This window comes from Coturnix japonica, chromosome Z (genome assembly GCF_054131305.1).
Source record: "Coturnix japonica strain WE chromosome Z, WE-NBRP24, whole genome shotgun sequence".
In the NCBI taxonomy this organism is placed as follows: domain Eukaryota; kingdom Metazoa; phylum Chordata; class Aves; order Galliformes; family Phasianidae; genus Coturnix; species Coturnix japonica.
In genome coordinates, this window is record NC_140702.1 from 41,080,825 (window position 1) to 41,098,457 (window position 17,633).

General features: G+C 39.3%; 1 protein-coding gene across 15 annotated transcripts in view; it reads left to right on the forward strand.

The window, feature by feature from the left end:
* Positions 1 to 17,633, forward strand: part of APBA1 (amyloid beta precursor protein binding family A member 1) — a 77,067-nt gene that overhangs the window by 21,990 nt on the left and 37,444 nt on the right. For 5 of the 15 annotated variants that reach the window (XM_085528224.1, XM_085528228.1, XM_085528233.1 and 2 more), the window contains exon 2: positions 1,718 to 1,847. The exons of the other annotated variants lie outside the window; for them this stretch is intronic. The gene's annotated coding sequence lies outside the window, so the exon portion shown is untranslated. The remainder of the gene's footprint in view (positions 1 to 1,717; positions 1,848 to 17,633) is intronic. 15 annotated transcript variants of the gene reach the window in all.

Consider the following 17,633-nt stretch of genomic DNA (forward strand, 5'->3'; position numbering starts at 1 on the left):
CATATATAATTAATACACTTCAGATATGTTTGATTTAATCAGTGTTGTTTCATGTGCTTATGTACTAACTACGCATTTATCATAAATTCTCCTAGATGTTTATCTTCAAAAGGCATGTGTTCCAGAGTGACTCTGTTTTTGTATTTTTAAACTGCATGCTTAAGGAGACTGGCCTTGTTTTACGAAAATAAAATAGGTGAAGGAGGTAGGTTGTGTCTGTTCCATCTGCTTATAGATGTTGTATTTTCAGGGTTTTTTTCTTCCTCCTTCCCACTGTGTTTCACATTACCAGTGCCGTATCTAACATTTTGGGATTAGCTGATAGAAATTTTCATTTTCTGGATTCACTGCAAATATTCATTGATAGTTTTCGGTGCAGTCAAAGAATGTTTTTGTACCATGCTGTTTACGTGTTGAAGGCAGAGAAACTAAAGGAGAGATTTGATAAGAAAGGATTAGGTAGAAATCAAGAGTTTCTGGTGGTACACTATTGGAGAATCTCTTTTTGTCTCAATAAAAAAATAATCAAAATGTTAAAAACTTGCAGGAGTAGCACAGTTTACCATAGAAATTGTTTAAGCATTGTAGCTATCTAGTGCTTTGTTAGTGTTAATGGAGAAGATTTGACTCCTGCAGCGTTCTTCAGGAACACTTCTAGTGGTGACTGGCAGAAATACTTGTAAATACCATTCTTATTTAATAGTGTTTTAACCTGTATGTACGCTGATCAAAGTGATTTTGATTTAGGTTGGTTGGGTTACAGTGCATTGCTTGCATATTGGTTTTATAGAGCAGGGAGTATTTTGTTTCTAGTTTAACACTACACTGTTAGAGCAAAATATATCATGCCAGACTCTACAGCGTAGCGGAACTGAGGCAGATGCTGCTGCTGGTGACTCATCTTGGTTGTTTTCCATGCCTGCATAGCAGAGTTGAGGCTTGGAGAGAATGCTAGTGTTTGTTCCACAAGGATAGTATAGTTTGGGTCCCTTTATTCCTCTGGGATTATGGAGATGCACTCCTGTGATGGTCTGGGAGTAACTGGGACAGGGTATTTTGGCTTCTTTCCTCCTCTGTTACTGTCTCTGTTCTGCTTGATGTGCAAGTGAGATTTTTATCATGTAAACTAATGTACAGATCCTGTAAGAATATTGGAAATAATTCTGGTACTGGCAAGGCTTGACACTCGACCATGTAGAATGCAGATTGGAGACTTAGGTGATGTGAGCTACTAAGATGTTTATGGATTAATAAATACCCTCCTATAACAGGTTACTTGCTCAGATTCCAGTTTTCTTACAGTCATACCCAGATTTCATATCTCTGATGTTGCCATATTGGCAGCACAGACTTTATATAATATTATCAACTGGGTATCAGTGTGAGTATCCCGAGAACCCCAAATTCTCCTATTATTGCCATTGTGGAGTGTTTGGACTTGGTTAATTTTGTTCAGTTACTGGACATAATGATTCTGCTTCAGCCTCAGCTCTCTCTATTTTCAGCTCATCGTGACCAGGTTCTTACTGTATGTGCTGGTGCTCTACATGCCAGAGCAGCAGTGTAATGTGTTTTCACACCTTTACTGCAGGCTGCCATCATTATTACTATGGCCCTAGCTATTATGAAACCTTGTGTTCCAGTGTCACATCTCACAGCTTCCTTTACGTACAATCCATTGCTTACTTAGGTCTTTCTGTTCTTTTGAATCACGCAGAAACACAGAAGCATAGGAGTGGAAGGGGACCTCTGCAAGTCATTAACTTGGAATAAATGAGGACCTTGGTGAAAGGATGTAGAATCTCTTGATTTTCCTGCCTTAAAGAAGCGTGGAGATGTTTTAACAAGTAAGAAAAGCTTCCTGCTGTAGAATTTGTATCACTGATGTGGAATTATAGAGTTAGCTATGAACCTAATTAATTCCTGCAGGAATTAATTATAACATCTCACACCATTTTGATACATACTTTTTCTAGCCTCTCTTTACTCCTTCAGATAAGGAGAAGAGAGATTCCGTAGCCTCCAGAATTTATCAGATCTAGGGCTCCACTGTCTTTTGAAGTTGCTAGTGTATATTTACTTTTTTGTTTTGTTGACTTTCATTTTGTTTTCTCTAAGACCTGATCTCAGTGTTTTTAGTTGTTTTCTTAAGCTTTCTTAAGCTTTCTTTTCTTTTTTTCTTTTTTTCTTTTTCTTTTTCCCCCAGGTGGTGAGAAAAGTAATTTCCTTTAGTCTTTCTCATCAAGGCCTTGTATTCCAGGTGTCTTGTAGTTACTTGTACTTACCTGGCACCTCTCCCTGAATTATTATTCTCATCTTGTCCTTCTTAGAATCCTGTTCTTCCTACAAGCTTGTACTTCATTGTTTTGTGATTGTGATGCAGCTATCTATCACATCTCATTTTTCAATGCTATCCCTCTGTATCTAGTAATTTCCGAAGCAACAAAGTTCTTTGTATTCTTCAAGAATTAAAATACTCCAGTTATAAGGGACATATGTAGATCAAGGCCAACCGCAGTAACTGTGTCTTGCATAGCTTTCTCACCCAGTGCCTGAGTTAATGACATCCTATATTGTACCAGCTGTCTTATGAGTAGCTGAGGTATTTTGTTAAGAAAAACAAACCTTGTCTGTATTTGTTTCTGAATCCGAGAATCTGATTCATCTGTAGTGTTTTCTTTATTGTTTCCTCTCTCTTCCATCTTAAGCTCAGTCTTCTACATTTTCTTGAATTTCGGAATAAATGCACTACTCTCAAAACACAATGTGGAACTCCTTGCCATAGTTGTCCTTCATTGAACAGGCTGTTTTCTTCCATGCTACTGTTACAGTTGTCCCACAGAGTTTTCATGATGGGTAATGAGATGCACAGCAGAACTCTCTGCTAGTTTTCCTGTTAGGACATTTTATGAGAACATCTCTAGTGTTCAAGGAACTGTCTTTTAACACTGTTCTGTTTCTTCTGTAATCCTGTTGCAGTTGTGTAGAATCATAGAATGGTTTGGGCTGGAAGGGACCTTTAAGATCATTTAGTTCCAACCCCTGCTACAGGCAGGGACGCCTCCCTCTGTACCAGGTTGCTCAGAGCCCCATCCAACCTGGCCTTGAATGCTTCCATGGAGGGGGCATCCACAGCTTCACTAGTGTCTCTTCTACAGTTACAACCGTCTTAATGTCAAAGTCTTTTCCCATGAATTCCCTCAAAAGCTACTTTAATTGCTTTTTGCTGTTGCTAAGCAATTGTTCTGAACATCTTCCTCATCTCTGCATTTTTTTTGCTATCCTTCATTTGCCAAACAGGATCTCTCAGTTGAAAAATATAAAACTGTTCTGTCTGTGCAGCCATGCGTTTATTTCCAATTATGCATCTGCTCCTGCTTGGGTCTTTACACCTGACTAGGGATTGAATAGGAAGCCACCTGTGTCCCTGACTGCTTCAGCAATCTTCTGGAAACTAAACATTTCTGATACATTACAGACCTATCTGGAAATGTATTTACTGCAGTATGACCAGGCAGCATAGGGATGGAGGGGCCTCTCTTGAAACTGTGTGGTGTTGAAGCTTCCTAAAATGCTTTAGAAAGTCAAGCAGTAACATTCATGTGGTTACTTCCCAAAATGCTTGTGGTCTTCAGATGTACTTCAGAGCATGACTGAAGACAAGATTATCTTATGTTCTCAGCCTGTGTTCTCCAGTTTAGTTAGATTTCCTGCAGTTTCTCTACTTATTTAAATTGCAGAGACATGAGACATGTTTCAGCAAAGAGATCTTTGCAGACAGGATCATATGCAATCATATGCAGCAATCTGTCCATCTGTTTGGTGCAAGAGTTACTAGTGCAAGGTATCCTGGAAACTCTATTTTACCAAGTTAAGTTTTTTTTAAAGTGGGGTTTGGTTTGGATTTGGTTGGTTGGTTTGGTTTTGCTGCTTATTAAAATTTCTCTTGTGTAGTCACAGAACAATGACCTCTTGTTTTTTTTTTTTAAAAAAAAAAAAAAAAAAAAGTCAAATCCAGAACTTTTTGGGAATGGATTTGAAGGAGAACTTGACTTCTTAATACAAACTAGGTAGTACTTCTTTCTGAAAATTGAGTATACTGTCTTCAGGCCTCAGCCACTGCTGCACTGTGGGCTCCTCCATGGCTGCACGTGGAGCTTTCCTGTGGTAGAAGGGCAGGCCTTGAGAGAAAAAGAGTGCTTGTAATAGAAATCTCAGTGCATCTAAAATTACAACAAATAAAATGAGCGAGTAGGAAATTTGGGAAAGGTAATTCACATGGAGTTTGCACATGTTCCTTCAGTATCTTCATCATTTTGCTTATGTTTCTGATTGGTTGTGTCCTTCAATCCAGCTGATGCTGCAGGTGTTGGTCTGAGCAAGAGGTTTTTGTGTCCAGGCTGGTATAGGAAGAACTTTTCAACAGAGACTTATAGAATTAGTTTTGGAGTGAGAGACGGAAGTGAAATAATATGTTTCTACTTCTCTTTAGTCTTCTGAAGTATTCAGAATATTGTGGGCGAAAGGAGCAGGAAAAGATGAAAGTCACAGCTGCATTTTCTAGAATGGAAGACCTGCGCTGTGATGTTATGGAGATTGACATTGGTGAGGCTGACCTCTTTAGGCCATGTGGTGAATATATGTGGAAGGGATTTAGCTACACTTTGGAGGGCTTGCAGCCAATAGGGCTGTCATGTCACTGTGGTGTTTTACAGTCACTTAAATTGTGGTGTTCCCTCTGTCTTCTCCAGCAGTTCCCTCATGCTCGTCTTCCTTCAGTTTGTTTCTGACATTTTGTTCTTCACAGTATGCATGTATTATTGATTTCAGCTTGTTAACTGGATAATCTGCTGTACCTTGGAATGGTCTGATACATTTATTGATTTTTTTTCCCCCATTCTTTCCTGTTTTATGTAATATCCAGATTTCCTGGATGAGCCCTTTAAAATGTTTGTCAGCATGTTGTTGCTCTTACAGTCTGCAAATTAAATCCATATTTCAGCTTCTCAACACATTTGCTTACCTGAATTGTGATCTGTATTGTTATTCCCTAACCAAGTACAATAACATAGTAAAAAGTATTAATTGTATTTTTTCTAAACCTTAAGGAACAAAATATGTTTTCTGCCTCATTGTTTTCCAGTTCATAAAGCAGCTGTTTTCCTGTCACTAGAGTTTTCCTTTGTTCATTTTTGCTGTTGGATTTTTGCTGTTTGGTTAGACTTATTTATTTTGCATTTTTATCACAGCTTTGTTGGAGCAAATGATTCACCGTGCTTTGTGCATGCAGTGCAATGCTGGTGTTTGTTCCAGTGTGCTTGGAGGTTTATGCAGAGTTGGGAATCTTGCTGCCGTGTCATTATTTCTGTACTTGATAAAAGAATTGAGGGCATAGTTTGTCTTCCCATTTTTCTTTTTTTTTTTTTTTTTTTGCTTTCAGTGTTTCCATTTACAGTTGAATGCTATCCCCTTGAGAGAATAATCAGTCTACTGTGTGCAAATTTGCCTTCTTCTCCATAACTTCGCACATCAGTATAAGTGTGATTAAGAATTTTGCTACTAGCTTCCAGACTCTATAACTTAATGCTTAATATTTGTTTTATACTCTAGTATCGTGTCCAGGGATGCAATAATGTTTTGCTAGACTTTCAAGACTAATTTCAGCTATACAAGTAAAGGCTTTTTTTGCCCTTTGGCTTTTCTGTAGCCTGCTCTTAAGAGGAATGTTTTGTGTGCTTGCCTCTGCACTGGAGCTTGGAGGTAGTGTGTTTCATAGGTTTGCGGCTCTGCGTAGTTTACAGTTATATTATTTGGGCTTACAAAGACATGCCCAAAGAGCAGAATGGCAATGCATCGTGAGATTCCTTCCCTTGTGGATTTAGAGTTCTTGTAATGGTGGAGTTTGTCCCTCTATTTCATCTTTGCTCCAGGAAACACCAAGCTGGAATGTTTGCAGGAAAATCTGAAAGGTTTGTTCCCTTCTAAGTTAGAACTACTTTCAGGGAGTCAGGACGTGACATCATTTTGACCCACTCCTGCCCTCTGATCTGTGATGTCCTGCAGCTCTTCCTTTGTGTGATTTGTCACTCATTTGATTGAAATAAACTTCTCATGATGTGTTGACTGTACCATACAAAATTCAAGTGCTTACTTTACATGGGTTACTCTGAAAGTAAATGCCTGCTAATTATTTCCATGGAAACTACAACACATACAAAGAGCACAATTTGATACAAAGAATACTATTTGATAGAGCAAATTCTGTTTTTCAATGTTGTCACTGTATTAGCTATGAATAAAATGAACAAGAGCCTGCGTGCCATGCTCATAAAAATCTGTACCAGAGGAGGAGACCCTCTGTTTCACAGCTGTGATGACAGCATCACTGCTGAAACACACCACCCACCGCTTCACTTTGCTCACATCCACTGTTTGGTCTCTGTAAATGTTCAGCAAGCATCAGTGAATGTAAAAGGGTGCCATTTTTTCTGTATGGGGGAATTCAGTTCCACCCCTTTGGCTCACCTGCAATTCCATGTCAAACAGCTTTTTGTCAGAGTGCCCTTCTGCTGCGACCTGTCTCCCAGCAACAACACACAGCAATGTTTGTGGGGAGGTTCAACCTCTGTTACTATACCATCAGCATCTGTCTTTGATATTGTGGACCAAGATAATCACAGAATCACAGAATTGTAGGGGTTGGAAGGGACCTCTAGAGATCATTGAGTCCAACCCCCCTGCCAAAGTAGGCTCCCTACACCATGTCACACAGGTAGGCATCCAGGCGGGTCTTGAGTATCTCCAGAGAAGGAGACTCCACCACCTCCCTGGGCAGCCTGTTCCAGTGCTCCGTCACCCTCACCATAAAGTTCTTGCGCACATTCGTGCGGAACTTCCTATGCTGTACTTTCATCCCATTACCCCTAGTCCTGTCCCCATGCACTACTGAAAAGAGACCAGCCTTGTCACTATGGCCCCCACACCTCAGGTATTTATAAACCTGGATCAAGTCCCCTCTCAGCCTTCTTTTCTCAAGGCTAAACAGACCCAGTTCCCTAAGTCTCTCCTCATAGGGGAGATGCTCCAGGCCCTTCCCCATCGTAGTGGCCCTCCGCTGGACTCTTTCCAAGAGATCCCTGTCTTTTTTGTACTGGGGAGTCCAGAACTGAACACAGTATTCCAGATGAGGCCTCACCGGGGCAGAGTAGAGGGGGAGGATCACCTCCTTCGACCTACTGGACATGCTCTTTTTAATGCACCCCAGTATGCCATTGGCCTTTTTGGCTACAAGGGCACACTGCTGGCTCATGGACAACCTGTTGTCCACCAGGACGCCCAGGTCCCTCTCAGCAGAGCTCCTCTCCAGCAGGTCATCCCCCAGCCTGTACTGGTGCATGCAATTAATAATATATAACTTAATAATAAAATAGGAAGTATTACTGTTGGAGCAGCCCTTGTAATTTGGATTATCTGTTTGGCTTCCAGCCTAATCTAAGATTTACATGTGTTCACTTCAGTTACCATAGAATTGTGATCCACTGCTTGTCTCTTTTGAGGGTGATAATCACTTGCAATATGTGAAGAGGTTGTAATTTACATATTTGAGCAAAATTCCATGCTTCAAAATAGCTGAATGTTAGTAAGTCAAAGACTAAAAAATTTAGTTTATTAGGGAACAGATCATTAACTGGAGATAATTCTGAAAAGGAAGTAGGCTACACGTTTTGACACTGATTTTATTTTTTTTCCCCCACAACCAACTGATTCATTAAACAAGCTTTGTAAGAATGTTCTTTATTTGCAATAGTAATTTGTAGGTGTTGGCAGAAGTTGCATGAAGATCTATTGTCTGTTCCTAATCTGAATACAATTTGATGTCTTCTCTATTTTTCCCGAAAAAGATGTATATACTTAATAGTCCCTATGTAATGCAGCTCACTATAAAAAATACAGTTTCAGTGGCTGAAGAAGCCAGTGTGCAAGGATACTAAGAGGATTTTTATCTTAGATAAAAATGTAGAAGTGTGATCTTTCATCTTTTAAGCTAGTTGTAACTTTTTTTTAGTGTCCCCATATGTATCAAATAGCACAGGTTCTTTACCTATGGACAGTGTTAGCTTGTTCATATTGCTTGATGACATGCTACCATAATCCTTGCTGATAATAAGTAAGATCTGTTCAGCTAAAAAGCTATCTTTGTAGGTTTCTTAACAGTTCTCACAATAGTTGAAAAAAGTAAGTGCTATTAAAAGAAGACATGCACCTTTGGCAAATTGGCTGTAATACTGAAAGGAAAATACCAGCATTAGCCCTAACCTGCTTCACAGACAAGTCTTTGCTTTTTTGATCTTTCATAAAGGTCCTTTGGATATCTTGAGGGAAAAAAGTATTTTACTTTTCAGCATTCATCTAATGCTGTATTTTTCTCTTTTGCAAGACTGTGGTCTTTTTGATACCCTGTTTGATTGCTTTGTGTGCAAAGTGGTAGGAATTTCACCTGAAGTGGAATCTTGGAAAAAGATACCATTGGAGCCTGTCTAGCTGCAGAAGGTACTTGGGAACAGTAAGAAAGAAAAGTTTAAGTTCACAGGAATACTTTATGGTGTGTGAAACATTTTTTCCAGTCCCTCAGTGATTGTTAAGCCAGAAAGATGCTGACAGATAAAATAATTTTAGAGGAGTTTTGTGTGGATGTGTTTTTTCTAATGGTTATACATGACAAATTGATTCAATGTTGTGTGACTGTCAGTGCTCCATAATTCTGGCTAAAGTGGTATGCAAATGTGGAAATGATGGAGCAGTTGAGATGGTTGGTATTGCTGTGGGGTGGTTTTACTTTGTTTTTTGAGAATTCCACCAAGGCTGCTCTGAAAGTCATAATTTGGGATTTGTGCAGTTGTGAAGTCATTGGACTGTGCTGCAGCCTCATCTTGCCAACAAAATTAGTCATTTTGTTTTATTGGTCTGTGAGTGGTGACAGAGAATGCTTTGGAACCTGTAAACACATACATAGACAGAGTTGCTGTAGAATTATAGGATGTGTGGCCTATATTATATGAGGTCATGCAAGAAGGTTTTGATCTCAGAACAGTCTGTGTGTGTGTATGCAGATTAGTGCCCATCTTGCAGATGGGAGTGTGAGACACTTTACTCAGAGGACATTTATTCAGTTAAGTGGTGAAATTTCCTCCTTAACCATAACAGAGCTGGTGCACTGCTACAAAAGGTACACTGTCAGTAATGATAATTGAAGTGTTACACTCAGGCACACTGATAGGTAAAAGAAGCATTTCCTAATAGGTTCTTTGATTGTGGTTACATTAACATTACAGTCTTAGGACTAGAAATACTGGATGGTACAGAGTTTCACTTAACAGTTCTGATCTAAAGTCACAAATCTGTTTCAACTGAATTAGGCTATTGTGATTCCTTGAATATTTAAATCTTAGCTAATGTCCAGTGATCCCAGAAGATGAAATCCACAATACATTCAGGATTAAATGATGAATTTCTAAGTACATTTTTAAAAAGTTAGGAAGATAGGTCACGCTTGACCCGCCTATTTCCTTCTACAACTGGGTGACCAGACTGGTAGATGAGGGAAAGGCTGTTGATGTAGTCTACCTAGGCTTCAGCAAAACATTTGATACAGTCTCTCACAGTATTCTCCTGGGGTAACTGGCTGCCTGGATAGGTACACCCTTCTTTGGGCAAGGAACTGGCTAGAGGGCCATGCCCAGCAGGTAGTAGTTAATGGAGTTAAATCCAGCTGGTGACCCATTACAAGTGGTGTTCCCCAGGTGTTGGTACTGGGGCCCATCTTGTTTAATATCTTTATTGATGACCTGGAAGAGGAGATTGAGTGTACCCTCAGTAAGTTTGCAGATGACACCAAGCTGGGAGGTGGTGTTGATCTACCTAAATTAGGGAGGTCCTTCAGAGGGGATCTAGATAAGCTAGATCGATGGGCTGAGGTGAATGGGATGAGGTTCAACAGAGCCACGTGCCGGGTCCTGCACTTTGGCCACAATAACCCCATGCAGCGCTGGGGTTGGGGATGAGTGGCTGGATGACTGTGAAGAGGAAAGGGACCTGGGGGTGCTGGTTGATGATTAGCTGAGCATGAGCCAGCAGTATGCCCAGGTGGCCAAGAGAGCCAATGACATCCCAATGACACACATTAGAAATAGTGTGGCCAGCAGGAGCAGGGAGGCAGTCATCCCCCTGTACTCAGCTCTGGTGAGGCAGCATATTGAGTATTGTGTTCAGTTTTGGGCCCTCACTGCAAGAAAGACATTGAGGCCCTGGAATGTGTCCAGAGAAGGGCAATGAAACTGGTGAGGGGTCTGGAGAACAAGTCTTATGAGGAGCAGCTGAGGGAGCTGGGATTGTTCAGTCTGGAGGAGGCTCAGGGGAGACATCATTGCACTCTACAACTTCCTGAAGGGAGGTTGTGATGATGAGGGGCTTGGCCTCTTCTGCCAGGCAACAAATAGGACCTGAGGAAATGGCTGCAAATATACCAGAGGAGGTTTAGATTAGACATAAGGAAAAGCGTTTTCTCTCAGAGAGTGGTCAGGCACTGGGATGGCTGCCCAGGGAGGTGGTGGAGTCACTGTCCCTGGCAGTGTTCAAGAAGCATCTGGATGAGGAGCTACGAGACATGGTTTATTAGCTTGTGGTAGCAGTGGTGACAGGAGGGTGGTTGGACTGGATGATCCTGTAAGTCCTTTCCAACCATATGATTCTATGATTCTATAATTTTTTCTTCACATTTTACATAATTTTATTTTGATTCTTCATGTATTTTTGAAACATTTTTAAAGGGGAAAAATGTTGGTATGCATGCAAAGAAAATGAAAATAATCGGTTAAATAATAAAAATATATCCCTGAATCTCGTGTCTTCTTCCAAAAATGTGGAATTTGCAGGTAAAGTCAGTTCAGTGTTTTAGCTATAAGAGTTTTTGCAGTAATAGACATGTAGACAGGACATTGTGGAAGAATTCTTCTCTGCAGGATCACTGAATAACCAAAACAGGTCGCCCAGAGAGGTGCTGGATTATTCTGTTAATAGAGTTTCAGATTTTGGCCAGAAAAAGTGTCAGCCAACATAGGAGCAAAGGACCTATTATGTGATCTTCATACCTGCTCCGCAGCGTGAACTTTTTGGTGTGTGGAGACCAAAAAAAGTTGTCCTTTGTAAGTGTACTTAAGGGGCAAACTAATACATGAATGCAGGCTTACCCTGAGCAACTCACTCTGACAAGCGTGGATGGCAATCTGTTCATCCTTGCAAACTGCAGATTTCTTTTTTTTTTTTTTTTTTCCCCATTCTCTTCATCTTCCTTTTTTCCCTCTTTTTTTTCCCAGATATTTTTTCACCTCTCAAGTTGATGAGAGAGAAAAATACAGAAGCTTTCAGGATAGGCAAAATCTTGTTGCAGAGCTGAAAGGGCAAACAGATTTTTTTTGTTGTTCTTTTTTTTCTCCCAGTGTTGACTGTGATTCACTAACATTGTGACTTCTGGAGTCAAGTTTGTGAAACATTGCTTATATTTGCAGTGCTTTACTTTTAATTACCAGACCTTGGTATTTGTGCTCAGAATCTGCGCAAGTAACCAGACTGGCATGTCTTTTAATGCTAGTGAAATACCACTGGAGAATAATGGCATTTAAGCTTGGGTGTCAGAAGAGAAAGATGGGATTGTAGGAGGGATAGTCCTCCACTGAAAAGGAATAAAAGGATAACACAGAAAAAGTTTAAATCCCTGATATTGTAGAATCCCTCTTACCCGTGTCTCATTGAACATTTAAAGTGCATAATATTCTCTCTTTATAAAACATAATAAAGCCGAACAGTGAGGACTTACTTGCCTGGAAAGAAATGGTCGTCTTTTTGTTTTTTGTACATTTTCTCCCGTCAATAAGCAAAAGGAGCCATTGATTCCCATGCTGTCTGCAACAACCAAAAAAAAAATAAAAAAAAAAAAAAAAATTGAATAGTTGAATACTTAAATACTTTTGATAGGCTAGTAATTTTCCTCCTGTAAGATTATCCACATAAAATGTTTTTTTGCATTACTACTGCACTTTTTAATTGCTACTTTTCTCTGCTATAATTGCAGTATTTGCTTGTCTGTACATTCTAAAAAGATTGGGAATCTATCATTGAAGTATTTTCAATGTGTTTATTTTTTCTACTAAAGTATAACTAAGAAGTCTATCTAAGTCTTCTCTAAGGAGAAGACAAAGTAACGTATTTTCACAGAAATGTGAGGCACCTGAAGCTTGAAGTAATTTTTATCTGGGAGGGAGTCAAAAGCACTGGGCAAGAGGGGGGAGCAGTAATTAGAAAGGAAGACGACTGCTACCCTACCCGTGTTTAGAAAATGTCTTGTTTGTGTTCTGTCTCCCTTATGACTCTAACATTCTGTCCTTTTTTCCCATTGTCACATGTATTGCTTGACTTCACTTGTGGAAGATCTAGCTGTAGACTTTGCATATGGAAGTGTATTTAGGTGAAAGCCCTCAATTATTTATTTATTTATTTATTTATTTATTCTACATAATGGTGTTCTGGTAAGCTTGTTTTCTCAGTAGATAGAAAGTGAGGAATGTGGAAAGCTTTACATTTTTGACATAATATATCTGGTTTGGATTTCTTTGATCTGGCAATACTGTGTGATCTGGTTAAGTTGATTAGCCGTCGCCTAGCTTAATTTTTTTTTCTTCACCTGAGTAGTTCAGGCAGCCGCAGCAAAGCAGTGCCCTCCTTCCCACACTACCATGAATCTTGTTGCTGAGGTGGTGCCTGCTTGCTGTGAGAGGTATCGGAGGACCAGCTAAGGACAGTGTAATTACTAAGACTCTTCAGGTTCTGTTCTGAGCTGCAGATGTGGAGAAATGCCAGCCTTCATTAGGGTTTAATTATGTCTGGGAACAGATTTAATGTGTAGTTGCCTTGGAGCAGCTAGTTCTACTAAAAGAAATGTGCAGAAAGTAGGCTTCAGTCAAGGTCTTTTCTCATGTGAGGGAATAAGCCTCTTGGTACCCACCTTTGGGATAGGTGACCTTTCTCACATCAGCACAGGGGCATAGCTTCCCGAGTCACAGGAGGTGCAGAAGTTGTTCCTGTGTCAGGTCAGATAAAAATTGCCTTAGGGTGGCCTGGGACATCTCTAGTGGAGCTGGTCTAATGCAGGTAGGTGCAGGTCTAGTCAGACCAGCCTCCAGAAGCCAAAAATCTTGTATGTGATACCTTGTGGTACATCTGCTCTGGTGCTGAGAAGTCATTGCAGCATTTCAATAAGCTTGTAGCAGTGGAAGGCACACTTGTGTTATGTCCAGTTTAGCCATTTTTTTCTCTAATAGCTTGGTTCTATGCTAGTATGGCATCCTTCCAAGAGGTACTTAAGAGAACAGTGAGGCTGCCTCTATGGTGTAGCACTGTGAGGGAGCTGTGAATCTGTGAGAAGATGGAAGTGACTGATCAATTTTCTTTCAAGCCTTTGGTGCTGTTCACTGCAGCTTTTGAGTTCTTTTGTTGATGCTGCTTTGTTCTGATTTGTTTTTGTTGGCAGTGGTGGGTTTTGTTTTAACCGGGACTAAATCAGCAGTTTATCCTCAGAATAGAAGAAACTTCTGTAACCTATGTTATACATCCCCACTTTCTCCCCCTTTACTTCTTTGTTGTTGTTCCAAAGTTTTTGTTATTTGTATTTATTTATTTTTTATTCTTCCCTGTTCTGAATAACACCTCTGTATCTTACATACTGCCCTTCTCAAGGACTTCTAGACAAAGACTTTGCAAACAAAGAAAACCAACCACCTTACGTGTAGGTCCAACTGATATAATATTTTTGAGTCTTTTTTTTTCTGAGATGAAGGAGGGGAGGTACTGTAAAATCTGGTGTTTTCTGGTGTTGTGGTTGCCAGGCAGTGGTACATTTTTATCTCCCTGATGCATGATGGAAGGTAAGCACATTCTTTATCCCATCTTTCCTACTGGCTTTCAGTTTAACTGAGATACAGCTCCTTTGATAGCTGTGAAATAAAATAGTTGCTTTCCATGAGGGTGTATCGTTAGCTTGAAGCTCTGAGACAGTTATGAGCTCTGCAGAACAAATCCTTTTATGGATCAGATGGTACAGAATCTAGGCAGTTACTGAAGTTTCAGTGGTATTTCCATACCTTTTCGATGAGTCTTGGGTTTGAGAAGATAAGAAACAGAATTATTTTTTTTTTACCTCAAGAAGTGTTGCTCTGTTGTCTTGGTAACTGACAGATTTGTTACAGATACCTTTAAGAAGTAAATAACCTCTTGCTTAGCTGACCTAGAGACTTTTTATTCCTACTACTTTAGCCTTTTCGTTTGGTTGAAACAGTCCCTCCTGGGAACATCGTTCTTCATGCTTCTCTCAGCTGAAGGATATCAGTTAGCTAAGGGTCTGGCTGGATGGGCTTTCCCCTCTGTTATTCCGCTTTGTTCTCAGAAGCCTGAATATTCGCTGAAGAACCTTCCCTCAAGTTCTAGTAGATTCTCCATTTGTTGAAATAATCTCAATGCTGTCAGAATGTTTCTGTGTACCTGACATAACTTGTGACTTGTTCACGTTAAATAATTTTAAAAATTCTGATGTTTAAGTCACTTTAAAATTTTGCTTTCTGCAACAAAATTGATAGGAATTGACTTTCCCCTCACACTGTAATTTCAAGTTATTAAATCAGAAGGACTAAATGAGTCAGAATTTTTAACAGATGCAGAGCATTTTGAATCTTAATTCTTGGCTGGTCTGTTTTCTCTCTCCGTTGCATCACAGAATAGTTATGCATGGTAGATATTTACATCAAGGGTGTAACAACAACCAAGAATACAGCTGAATAAGATTGTCTCAAACAGGAAGGTAGGATTAATCCTTTATTTGTGAACAGATAAGGAAAATCCAAGATATTCATTGTATATCTCAGTTTTAATCTCTTGTCACAAGCATGGGTGTATGTACTCACTGTGAGGATTGTCATTCTCTGCAGTTTAATGTATCGCTTTTGTTATCTCTGTCCACAGATGCTTTGTATGTACATGCTATGGCATGTAAAAGGATATAGAAAGGATACTGTGCTTGTTAGGTTGGTTTGAGGGGCTTTGTGTGTGTTTTGTTGTTGATGTTGTTGTTGTTGTTTGTTTTGATTTTTAGCATAGGATGTCCCTCGTTTCAAATAGAAATATATAGTTTTCATTGTTATAAAGATGTCAATGTTGTGAAGATAAATTCCTTTAATCTCTGAAGAGTTGATGTTTTCCATTGTGCTCTCTGAGATAGTTCTCCCCTTTTTACACAAAGAAGAAAATACAGTTAAATACGAATAACCTTACGAATAAGCTCAGATTCAGTAAATGTTCATTTTATATAACAGTACCTCTAACAGAGACTGAGATTAGTCTCCCATTCTACTGTTGGTCTTAGATGTTGTTATGCTTTGACACTGTTTACATACGGTTTTAACTTCTCTTTCTTATTTGGAGATTGATGCAATTAATAACTTAGATTATAAAGCTGTTAATTAAAGATACAATCCATAGTACAACAGGAAATAAAGATAGCAATAGCCTGTCAGAGAATCACAGCAAAATGACAGAGTAAGCCACATTTCCTTAGCTTAGCTTTTAGAATAGCACTTTTACTTATGATGCTTTATTGTTCTGGTTGTTGAGAGCAGTCAGATTTATTCTCTCAACCAATTTCAAACTGGGATTTGTGTTGTTTTTTGGTTTTTTCTCTTAAATCTTTGGTGTGCTGTGTATAATCTTTGGGCTCCACTGCAGAGGTTGCCTGTGGGTTCTTCGCAACATTTTTCTCCAGTGCTTTTGTGCCTTAATACCAGTTAACCTTTCTCTGGCAGAATATAGATGGTTTCACATATTTCCAGAGTCCTTTGTTTCTCGTTTAAGCAGAGCTTCAGTAACGAAGGGTGATAGGAAGAATCTCTTTTATGTGCAGAACACTCTCTCCAGTGCCCTCAAGCTTTACTAGGCCAGTGCTTGAGACCTCTGTCCTTTCTGCTTTGAAGACTCCTGAATAGTGTGCCTTGCACAAATTTAAAGTTAAGTTTTGAATAAAATGAGGGTTGCAGGAACATGGCATGGTTGCAGTACTCTGTTATGAGTTGAGCAGAGAATTATGACATTTCCAAACTCTACGAGACAACTGTGTACTGGCTTCTTTGGCTTTGGTGTCAATTCAAATTAAAAGAGATATGTACGGACTGTTGTAAATGATGTGGAAATTGAAAGCAGAAATCTGAATTAAGTCTCTGTATTCAAGGCGGTTATACCATTTGGGTCTGCTGTTGACACATATTCATCCTTTCCATCATGAAGTTTTATACCCAGAGTAGAACCAAAGTAGATTTAGAGATAGTGGGAAACTGAAATCCAATGTTTTATGGGCCTTTCAGTCAGTTAGGTGCATACTACAGCTAAATTCAGTTTGCTACTATCCCAGTATGGGTGTTATGCTTGGATCCTCGTTGTTCCATGTGAAGTCCTGGAGTTAAGAATGTTTATTGCAATAAATAAGGAAAAAATAACACTTACTAATATCTAAATAATAGTTGTAATTATGTGTCCCCAATAATTTTTAAGGTTTACTTATATTTCTGCCACAGACTGAAATCTTGTCATGGTTCTGTTCAAGTAGCTGAGTGTTCCTTTAGTCATAAATCTATGGTTTTGCAGGTTTTTTTCCTATTAAGTTCAACTTCTCATGTGCTTTAAGTTGTGGGGAGACCTGAATGCTAAGTCACTGAATCTTGTGCCGCAGTGTCTGGCATTTGGCTGGCTCTGGTTCTCATTTAGGCAGTGGATTTTTTTAGGTGCCATGGTTACACAGTATGGGCCAGTGTACAACTGACTTATAATAAGAATACTGCCTTTATTTCTTTCAGGAATCCGCGTATTCTTTTAGGCTAGTTGTGATTAGATAAAAACCTCTGCAGTAAGAAATCTTAGTTTTAAAATTTACATACCTTATTTAAATTAGTAAATGTGTCAAGGAAGGAGAGTACTGAATGCAGCCTCTCCAGCCTTAATAAGTACAAGTTACCTGTTTATTTGTTGATAAGACTAAGACATATGGGTAACAAGCAGATACTTGCATACACATGTACTGTAGATGTTTCTGCATTGCAGCTTTAGTTTTTTCTGTTTCAGTGAAATAGTTCTTATTTGGAGGCGGGTATTTTTCAGTGCCTTGTCTTGAGCAAGGATAATGCTCTCCTAATTCCTGTTGTGTTTGCAGAGAAAGGGTTTGGAAATCATGTACAATTGATGTGGATCTTGGTGCAGTTTAACATATTGAAGCAACTGGAGATATAAAATAGGTTCAGTAGCATAATTTGAATATGAATACTGCACTGAAAACATTTTTCACTACAGCACTGTGACTGACTGAATATTACTCTCTTTGTATATTTTTTTTCCCAAGGCTTCCTCTGCTGACTGGAGCAAAACATGCACATGCTTCTAACTAACATGGTTCTTGAGGGACTGAGGGAATCATGCTATATTTAAATAAATATTATTCATTGTCTTTTGTAAAGACCTGTACTATACAAGTGAAATATTGGTACTTT